The following is a 9,709-nucleotide window of genomic DNA, read 5'->3' as shown; positions in this document are numbered from 1 at the left end:
ACAGCTGTGGTCAAGCATAACCCCAAGTCCGCCAAGGTCAACTTGATGAATGCAGCTCAGGCAGAGGACTCATCAGATGTCATTATGGGTAACCTTCCTGTTAATGATATTCCTGCAAAAGTTCTTTTTGACACGGGTGCATCGCATTGTTTCATCTCGAGACCATTTGTTTCTAAGCATGAGTTGCCTTTACAAGATTTGCCTAGACAGTTATCTGTTGTTTCTCCGGGTAAATTCATGAATGCAAGCACTATCGCCCCAGATGTTACTATCACGTTGGGCGACTACAAGTTTCTCTCTTCTCTGGTGGTTCTTGGTAACTCGGATATTGATCTTATTCTCGGGATGGATTGGCTTTCTAAGCACAAGGCGCATCTTGATTGTGCAGCCAGGCAGATTCAATTGACTCATTCATCTGAGGATGTAATTGTCTTTGCCGCTCGTGATGATATAATCCGTCTGTTTTCTCTCAATGAGAAGGGTGAACTAGATGCTATCTCGAAGATTCCAGTCGTTTGCGAATATCAAGACGTCTTTCCAGAAGAGCTTCCAGGAATGCCTCCACACCGGCCAGTTGAATTCATCATTGATCTTGAGCCTGGCACGGAACCTGTGTGCAAGCGTCCTTACAAGCTCGGACCTGAAGAGTTGAAGGAGCTGAAGAAGCAACTCGATATTCAAGAGAGAATGGGTCTCATCCAGCCTAGTTCTTCTCCGTGGGGTTGTGGTGTTCTTTTTGTGAAGAAGAAGGATGGAACGGACCGACTTTGTGTTGATTACCGTCCATTGAACAAGAAGACCATCAAGAACAAATACCCACTTCCCAACATCAATGAGCTGTTCGAACAACTCAAAGGTGCCCAAGTATTCTCCAAGCTTGATCTCCGTATGGGTTATCATCAGATTCGAATCCGTGAGCAAGATATTCCCAAGACGGCTTTCAGGACAAGCTATGGTTCATATGAATACACTGTCATGTCTTTTGGCCTCGTCAACGCTCCTCCGACTTTCTCGCGCATGATGAACTTCATCTTCAACGCCTACACCAATGACTTCGTTTTGGTCTATCTCGACGACATTCTGGTTTTCTCGAAGAACAAGGAAGATCATGCCAAGCACTTGCGTTTGGTACTCGATAAGTTGAGGGAACACAAGTTCTACCCAAGTTCTCCAAGTGCGAATTTTGCTCGATGATGTTCTTTATCTTGGTCATATCATCTCTGCCAAGGGCATTGCGGTGAATCCTGAGAAGGTGTCTGCAATTGTGAATTGGGAACCTCCTCAGAACGTGAAGCAACTCCGTAGCTTCCTCGGTCTCGCAAGCTACTGTCGAAGATTCATTGCAAACTTTTCTAAGATCGCGAAGCCTCTCTCTAATCTTCTCCAGAAGCACGTCAAGTACGTTTGGTCTCCGGAGTGTGACATTGCTTTCAACACTTTGAAATAGAAATTGATCACTGCTCCAGTTCTGACTCCGCCTGATGAATCCAAGCCGTACGAGGTCTTTTGTGATGCCTCTCTCCAAGGTCTTGGCGCAGTGTTGATGCAAGAGAAGAAAGTTGTTGCTTATACCTCTCGCCAGTTGAAGCCCAATGAGAAGAACTACCCCACTCATGATCTCGAGTTGGTGGCAGTTGTGCACGCTCTTTTGACTTGGAGACATCTCTTATTGGGAAGAAAAGTGGAAATTTTCACTGACCACAAGAGTCTCAAGTACATCTTCACTCAGCCTAATCTCAACCTCAGGCAAACTCGATGTGTCTAAATGATTCAAGAGTATAATCCGAGTATCGAGTATACTCCAGGCAAGGCCAATGTGATTGCTGACGCATTGAGCAGAAAGGCTTATTGCAACAGTCTGATTCTCAAGCCTTATCAACCCGAGCTTTGTGAAGCTTTCCGCAAACTTAACCTGCAAGTTGTTCCTCAAGGTTTCCTCGCCAACCTTCAAGTCTCTCCTACCTTGGAAGACCAGATTCGCCAAGCTCAGCTTCTTGATGCTATGGTGAAAAAGGTGAAGATTGGGATTGCCAAGAGTCAACCCAAGTACAAGTGCTACCGCCTTGACGACAAGGACACTCTCTTCTTCGAGGATCGTATTGTTGTACCCAAAGGTGACCTTCGTAAAGTGATCATGAACGAGGCTCACAATTCTTTCCTCTCCATCCACCCTGGGAGTACGAAGATGTGTCAGGACCTCAAGCAAGCTTATTGGTGGACTCGAATGAAGCGCGAGATTGCTCAATTCGTGAATGAATGTGATGTCTGCAGAAGAGTGAAGGCAGAACACCAAAGGCCAGCTGGTCTCCTCCAACCTCTTGCCATTCCAGAATGGAAGTTTGACCACATTGAGATGGACTTCGTGACTGGATTTCCAAAGTCCAAGCGTGGCAATGATGCTATATTCGTTGTCATCGACAAACTCACTAAAGTGGCTCACTTTCTACCTATCAAAGAGTCAATCACTGCAGCTCAGTTGGCAGAACTCTATACCTCTCGGATTGTCTCTCTACACGGTATTCCACAAGTGATCTCTTCAGACCGTGGCAGCATCTTTACCTCCAAGTTTTGGGATTCTTTTCAGAAGGCCATGGGCACCAACATCCGCTTCAGCACAACTTTCCATCCTCAAACTAGCGGTCAAGTCGAGCATGTCAACCAGATTCTTGAAGATATGCTCAGGGCTTGTGTGATCTCCTTCGGCATGAAGTGGGAGGATTGTCTTCCTTATGCTGAATTCTCCTACAACAACAGTTTTCAAGCAAGTTCGGGCAAGGCCCCATTTGAAATTCTGTATGGCAGGAAGTGCCGTACCCCTCTCAACTGGTCTGAAACTGGTGAACGTCAGCTTTTGGGTAATGACTTAATCACAGAGGCAGAGGAAATGTGCAAAGTCATTCGAGATAACCTCAAAGCAGCCCAATCCCGCCAGAAGAGATACTATGACAGTAAGCACCGTGATTTGGCTTTCGAGATCGGAGATCATGTTTACCTCCACGTTTCTCCTATGAAAGGTACTCGTCGCTTCGGTATCAAAGGGAAGCTTGCCCCCAGATACGTGGGACCTTTCAAGATTGTCAGCAAGAGAGGCGATCTCGCCTATCAACTCGAGCTTCCTTCAAACTTTGCAAATGTTCATGATGTGTTCCACGTCTCTCAGCTCCGGAAGTGCTTCAAGACTCCTGACCGCACCGTCAACTTCGAGGACATTGAGCTCCAAGAAGATCTCTCTTATGGTGACCACCCAGTTGCTATTCTTGAAGAGACTGAACGCAAGACTCGCAACAAGTCAATCAAATTCCTCAAAGTCAAGTGGTAACACCATTCCGACCGTGAAGCTACCTGGGAACGCGAGGATCACCTCCGTTCCGAATACCCGGCGTTCTTTCAATCCTAGATCTCGGGACGAGATCCTTTCGTAGTGGTGGAGTGTTGTAACACCCCAGATATAATTTTCCCAATATGTATTCCAACTCTTGCCGTTTCCGGCCTTAAGTTATTTTATTTTTCTCGGGTTCGGGTTTTTGTCTCCGTGTGTTGTTGTTGTTGTCATGCATCTCATATCATGTCATCATGTGCATTGCATTTGCATACGTGTTCATCTCATGCATTCGAGCATTTTCCCCGTTGTCCGTTTTGCATTCTGGCACTTCGTTCTCCTCCGGTGGTCATTTCTACCTTTCTTTCGTGTGTGGGGATTAAACATTTCCGGATTGGACTGAGACTTGCCAAGCGGCCTTGGTTTACTACCGGTAGACCGCCTGTCAAGTTTCATATCATTTGGACTTCGTTTGATACTCCAACGGTCAACCGAGGGACCGAAAAGGCCTCGTGTGTGTTGCAGCCCAACACCCCTCCAATGTGGCCCAAAACCCACCTAAACTCTCTCCTTCATCTAGAGCGTTCGATCACGATCACGTGGCCGAAAACCGCACCTCATTTGGACTCTCCTAGCTCCCTCTATGCCTATATATAGACCCCCTCCTCTAAATTCGCGGATCCCCTCTTCCAAAACCCTAGATCCCCACCTCGCGCCCGCGCGGGACACGTCCGGGCCGGCCGGACACGTCCGCCGTCCCGCCCGGACCAATCGCAGCTCGCCACGTGGCGCTGCCCGTGCCCACATCGTCGCTCCCACCGCCGGCCCGCGAGGGCCCGAGGCCGGCCCTCCCCGCCGATCGCGCGGGCCAGATCCGCGCCACCTCGCCGCCTCTTCTTCTCCGCCACGCTGCCGCGCCGGCAGTCGCCGGATCTCGCCGCTCCGCCACCGCGCCCAGCCGCCACCTCACTGCTCCACCGCACGCCTCCACGCCGCCGACCTCCTTGCCGCCTGATCCGGCCGGAGGAGGCCGGATCTACTCCTCCCCTGCCTCCCCGCCGCTCCATCGGGCTCGCCGGAGCCGCGGCGACCTCGCCGGACTCGCCTCGGGCCGCGTGCCACCGAACCCTAGACCTGGAGGTCCAAATTTTCTTCTAAGTCCCCGTTTTCCCAGATCCATATGCCCTTTTTCATCGTGCCGTAACTTTGCATCCGTAACTCTGTTTTCGGCATATAGCATATCAAAATGTTCGTCTCAGAGAGCATATCATTTCATTCCATTGCATCATTTTCATTTGAGTTCATCTTGATGCCCGAAATGCTGTTAGAAGAGGGATACTTGAGATTATTGTCAGATCTGCTGCTCCATTTAGATATTTGTCATTTTTGCCATGATTAATGTGTGCATGATATGCCCATGAGCTCTACATATGTTTTGTTAAGGGTTTTGCCATCTTTCCAGAGGTGCAACCCATGTAATTTTGTGATGTGTGTGGTGACTAGCACAAGCTTGCAAAGTGAGGCACTTGGTAATGCTGATTTCAGGGACTTAGCATTTCCACTAAGTCCTTGACCTGTTTATCTCATATGGCCATATGTTCATGTTGTTTCCTAGTGATCCGTGCCTCGTTTGAGGATGATCAGTAAGGATGTTTTGTTAATCTTGTAGTGCTCTATCTATCCATGTCTTTGTTTGCAATTAGGGAGCACCCTAGCTTGAGTCAATCGAGCTCTACTTTTGCTACTTCATGAATCTGGGCAGATTGTCTACTTGTTAGCGATTTTGCCGAGGATGTTGTAGTTGATCCGTGCATGCTATGCTATTGTTCTTGCCATGTCTAGCTTGCATTTTGTGTATTCTTGATGGGTGTATGCTTAGTTGGTCATGACTTGCTCCGTACTGAGTGCATCGAGCTCGTGAACATGCCTACTTGATATCTGTTTTCAGCATGCTCCAGTTTTCACTAAGTCTGAGAACTGATTATGTTTTTGCCATGTTCACATGCTTGCAATTGTATTTTCTGATCCATTTTGGCTCAAGGTCACTAAGGGACTTTTGTGAAGATCTTTGAGTATCTCCATGCCATGCTTTACTTTGCCATGTTCAGGTCCTGTAGCATGTAGTTTTGTTGCTCCGAAGAGTGCTATCTGATCTGAAATTCCAGACAAGTGTTAATTTCACTAAGTCCGAAATCTGTTCGTCAAATGCATTTTTGCCATGCTTGTTTGAACCTGTTAATGGATGAATTGGCCGTAGCTCAGTGCTAGACTTTTGTTAAGCATCTTGAATACATCCCTGCCATGTATTTTGATGCCATGTTTGGGTGCTGTAGCTTGTTCATCTCATTGCATTTAGATGGCTACTTGCTGTAAATCGCAGAACGTGGCCATATTTGAATTGCTTGACATTTCCAAACCGTAACTCCGATTCCAACGTTCTTTATATCATTTTCAAGCGATTTCATCTCATATTTCCTATGGCACACTTGGATTCCCAAGTTGAGGTCAGTTTCATGCATCCCTTGTCAAATCTTGCATATGCATCCCGCATCGCATCCCGCATAGCATATCATCTTTGCATCATATTGTTTGAGCTTTGCACGTGGTTGATTGTGTTCCGTTTTCTTGTTTGTCTTGTTTGGGTAGAGCCGGGAGACGAGTTCGCTAATGAGGAGCCCGTTGAGTTTGCTTTCGAGGATCCAGTCAACTCTGACAGCTTTGCAGGCAAGATGATCATACCCTCGAAATCACTACTATCTTTGCTTTGCTAGATGCTCGCTCTTTTGCTATGCCAATGCTACGATGCCTACCACTTGCTTTCAAGCCTCCCAAATTGCCATGTCAAACCTCTAACCCACCATGTCCTAGCAAACCGTTGATTGCCTATGTTACCGCTTTGCTCAGGCCCTCTTATACCGTTGCTAGTTGCAGGTGAAGATTGGAGACCGTTCCTTGTTGGAACATTATTTTACTTGTTGGGATATCATTATATTGCCATGTTATCTTAATGCATCTATATACTTGGTAAAGGGTGGAAGGCTCGGCCTCTCGCCTAGTGTTTTGTTCCACTCTTGCCGCCCTAGTTTCCGCCATATCGGTGTTATGTTCTCGGATTTTGCGTTCCTTACGCGGTTGGGTTATAATGGGAACCCCTTGATAGTTCGCCTTGATTAAAGCTTTTCCAGCAATGCCCAACCTTGGTTTTACCATTTGCCACCTAGCCTCTTTTCCCTTGGGTTTCCGGAGCCCGAGGGTCATCTTATTTTAGCCCCCCCGGGCCAGTGCTCCTCTGAGTGTTGGTCCAACCGAGCGATGTCCGGGGCTACCAGGGGCAACTCTGGGCTGGCCTACCTGACGTCTGGCTCATCTGAGTGTGCCCTGAGAACAAGATATGTGCAGCTCCTATCGGGATTTGTCGGCACATTTGGGCGGTGTTGCTGGTCTTTTTTTAACCTGTCTAAGTGTCTTGAAGAACCGAGGTACCGAGTCTGATCGGAACGTCTCGGGAGGAGGTCTATTCCTTCGTTGACCATGAGAGCTTGTCATGGGCTAAGTTGGGACTCCCCTGCAGGGATTTGAACTTTCGAAAGCCGTGCCCACGGTTATGGGCAGATGGGAATTTGTTAATGTCCGGTTGTAGATAACTTGAACCTTAACTTAATTAAAATGAATCAACTGAGTGTGTTACTGTGATGGCCTCTTCTCGGCGGAGTCCGGAAAGTGGACACGACGTTGGAGTAATGCTTGCACAGGTTGCTCTCTAGTTTCTCACTTGCGCTTTGCCTCCTCTTCTCGCTCTCTTTTGCGAACAGGATAGCCACCATATTTGCTAGTCGCTTGCTGCAGCTCCACATATTTACCTTGCCTTACCTATAAGCTTAAATAGTCTTGATCGCGAGGGTGCGAGATTGCTGAGTCCCTGTGGCTCACAGATTACTATTACACCAGATGCAGGGCCTGATGATTCCGCTCCAGGTGACGCGCTCGAGCTCAAGTGGGAGTTCGACGAGGACTCTCAATGATACTATGTTTCCTTTACTGATGATCAGTAGTGGTGCCCAGTTGGGGGTGATCGGGACCGTGTCGCATGTTGGGTTGTTCTTCTATTTTTGGCGCCGTAGTCGGGCCATGAGTGTTTGGATGATGTAATGTTATTTATGTACTTGATTGACGTGGCGAGTGTAAGCCAACTATGTTATCTCCCCTTTATTTATCTATATTACATGGGATGTTGTGAAGATTGCCTAACTTGCGACATATGCCTTCAATGCGATTATGCCTCTAAGTCGTGCCTCGACACGTGGGAGATATAGTCGCATCGAGGGTGTTACAGTAGGCCTCCGGTGCCCATCTTTGGCTATATGAGGTCTTTCGCCCTGGAAAAATCAAGCTCTCGGGACGAAACTCTGCCGCCACGAGGCGGAACCTTGGCGGAGCCAATCTAGGGCTCCGATGGAGCTATTCTCCCAGGGAAACATCCCTCCGGGAGGGGGAAATCATCACCATCGTCATCACCATCGATCCTCTCATCAGGAGGGGTTAATCTCCATCAACATATTCACCAGCACCATCTCATCTCAAACCCTAGGTCATCTCTTGTATCCAATCTTTGTTCCAAAACCTCAGATTGGTACGTGTGGGTTGCTAGTAGTGTTGATTACTTCTTGTAGTTGATGCTAGTTGGTTTACTTGGTGGAAGATCATATGTTCAGATCCTTTATGCATATTAATACCCCTCTGATTATGAACATGAATATGCTTTGTGAGTAGTTACACTACAAAAAAATACACTTCCGTGATGATACGTGTTTGTCACAGTAGGTCACGTTTTCTGTCATGCATGTACATCCATGACAATTTTATGACAGAATCAAGATAGCCATACCTGTGCTGTCGTAGAATTGTTCCATGACATTACCAAAATTATCATCACGGAAGTGTCCACTTCCATGATGATAAATCACGCGTCATAGAAGTGCTTTTGTCAAGGGTGAACGACACATGGCATCCACCGTAACGTAACACCATTAAGCTATCGGGTCCGGTTTTGGATCCAATAACCCGTTAACAGCCCCGACCAACGGGGTTTTTCCACATGTAAAATCATCATTAGCTGGAGGGAACACGTGTCGGCTCGCCGTTGGGACAGATGTCATCCACTCATTGGACCCAAAGCGCCTACGATACGTCTACATGTGGCACGGCCCAACAGAGGCCCATTCCTGTGAAAAGGTTGACCCGTTTGACTTGGTCAAAAGGTGGCGGGCGAGCCCACGGCAAGCCTGTTAACAACATGTTCTCATATAGCCCATTTACAGCCTACTAACCCAGGGCCCGTTTACGGCCTATCCGAATTAGGCCCAGTAGCGTCATCTGAGCCGTCCAATATAGTTCCAGCCCGTTTTAACATCCGGCCCATGTATGGCCCATGACGTCTTTCAGCCCATATGAGGCCCTTAGTAACCCTCGGCCCATTAACGGCCCGTGGTAAAACTGGCCCGTAATGAATAGTGTATCACTTTATAGCCATTAACGGCCCATTATTCCGTTGGGCCGTTTCCAGCCCATGTTATCTTTTGGCCTTCTCAGGGCCCATTTATTCTTGGTCTCATTTCCAGCATTTGTTTACTTTCAGCCCGTTACTGTCATTTTTTGCTTGTGGGCCAAATTCAGCCCGTGGTTACAGTCGACCCGTTAATACGTTGGGCCATTTTCATAGCGTCATCAAATACAGCTGATTAACGACGGCCCATTATGGTCGGCCCATGAACAAACAATTTCAACTCTAGCCCATTTACGGCCATAATGTGGTATGTTATTGGCCCATGTTTGGCCAACCGATCATACGGCCCGTAGAAGGCCCATTGATGATACGACCCGTAGAAGGCCCATTGTGTCAACGGCCCATATAAGGCCGATGGTTTCTACGCCCCGTAGAAGGCCCATTGTTTCTACGGCCCTTAGAAGGCCCATTGTTTCTACGGCCTGTACAAACTACAGTAAATATGTAGCCCATGGTTAATGTGGCCTAGTTTTAAAAAATAGGTTATTGCGGCCACTAGCAAACCGCGGAAAAAGAACTGCACTGACTACAAGAAAACAAATAAACAAGACAATAAGGAAATAAACAGGCAAGCAACTTACGCTAGGCTATCACGGCTATTACACATATTACATCCACTGGGCATCAAAGTTTTCAATCGCATGAACCTTTTTACTACGGCTATAAAATTGTTCCTACCGACAAAATTCACATCCACATATTCGTTATTATTCTCAATCAAAGTGGACAAAGGCATATCATAAGGATCAGAAGAAACACTCTTATTAGCGAACAATTTCATAAGTTCATCCATCTTTCCACTCAAAACATTAATCTCTTCAATCGCA

The sequence above is a fragment of the Triticum urartu genome, chromosome 7A, assembly GCF_056163025.1.
Source record: "Triticum urartu cultivar PI428250 chromosome 7A, HENAU_Tu73, whole genome shotgun sequence".
Lineage (NCBI taxonomy): Eukaryota > Viridiplantae > Streptophyta > Magnoliopsida > Poales > Poaceae > Triticum > Triticum urartu.
The sequence above is the reverse complement of the archived record's forward strand: the minus strand, read 5'-3'. Positions refer to the sequence as shown.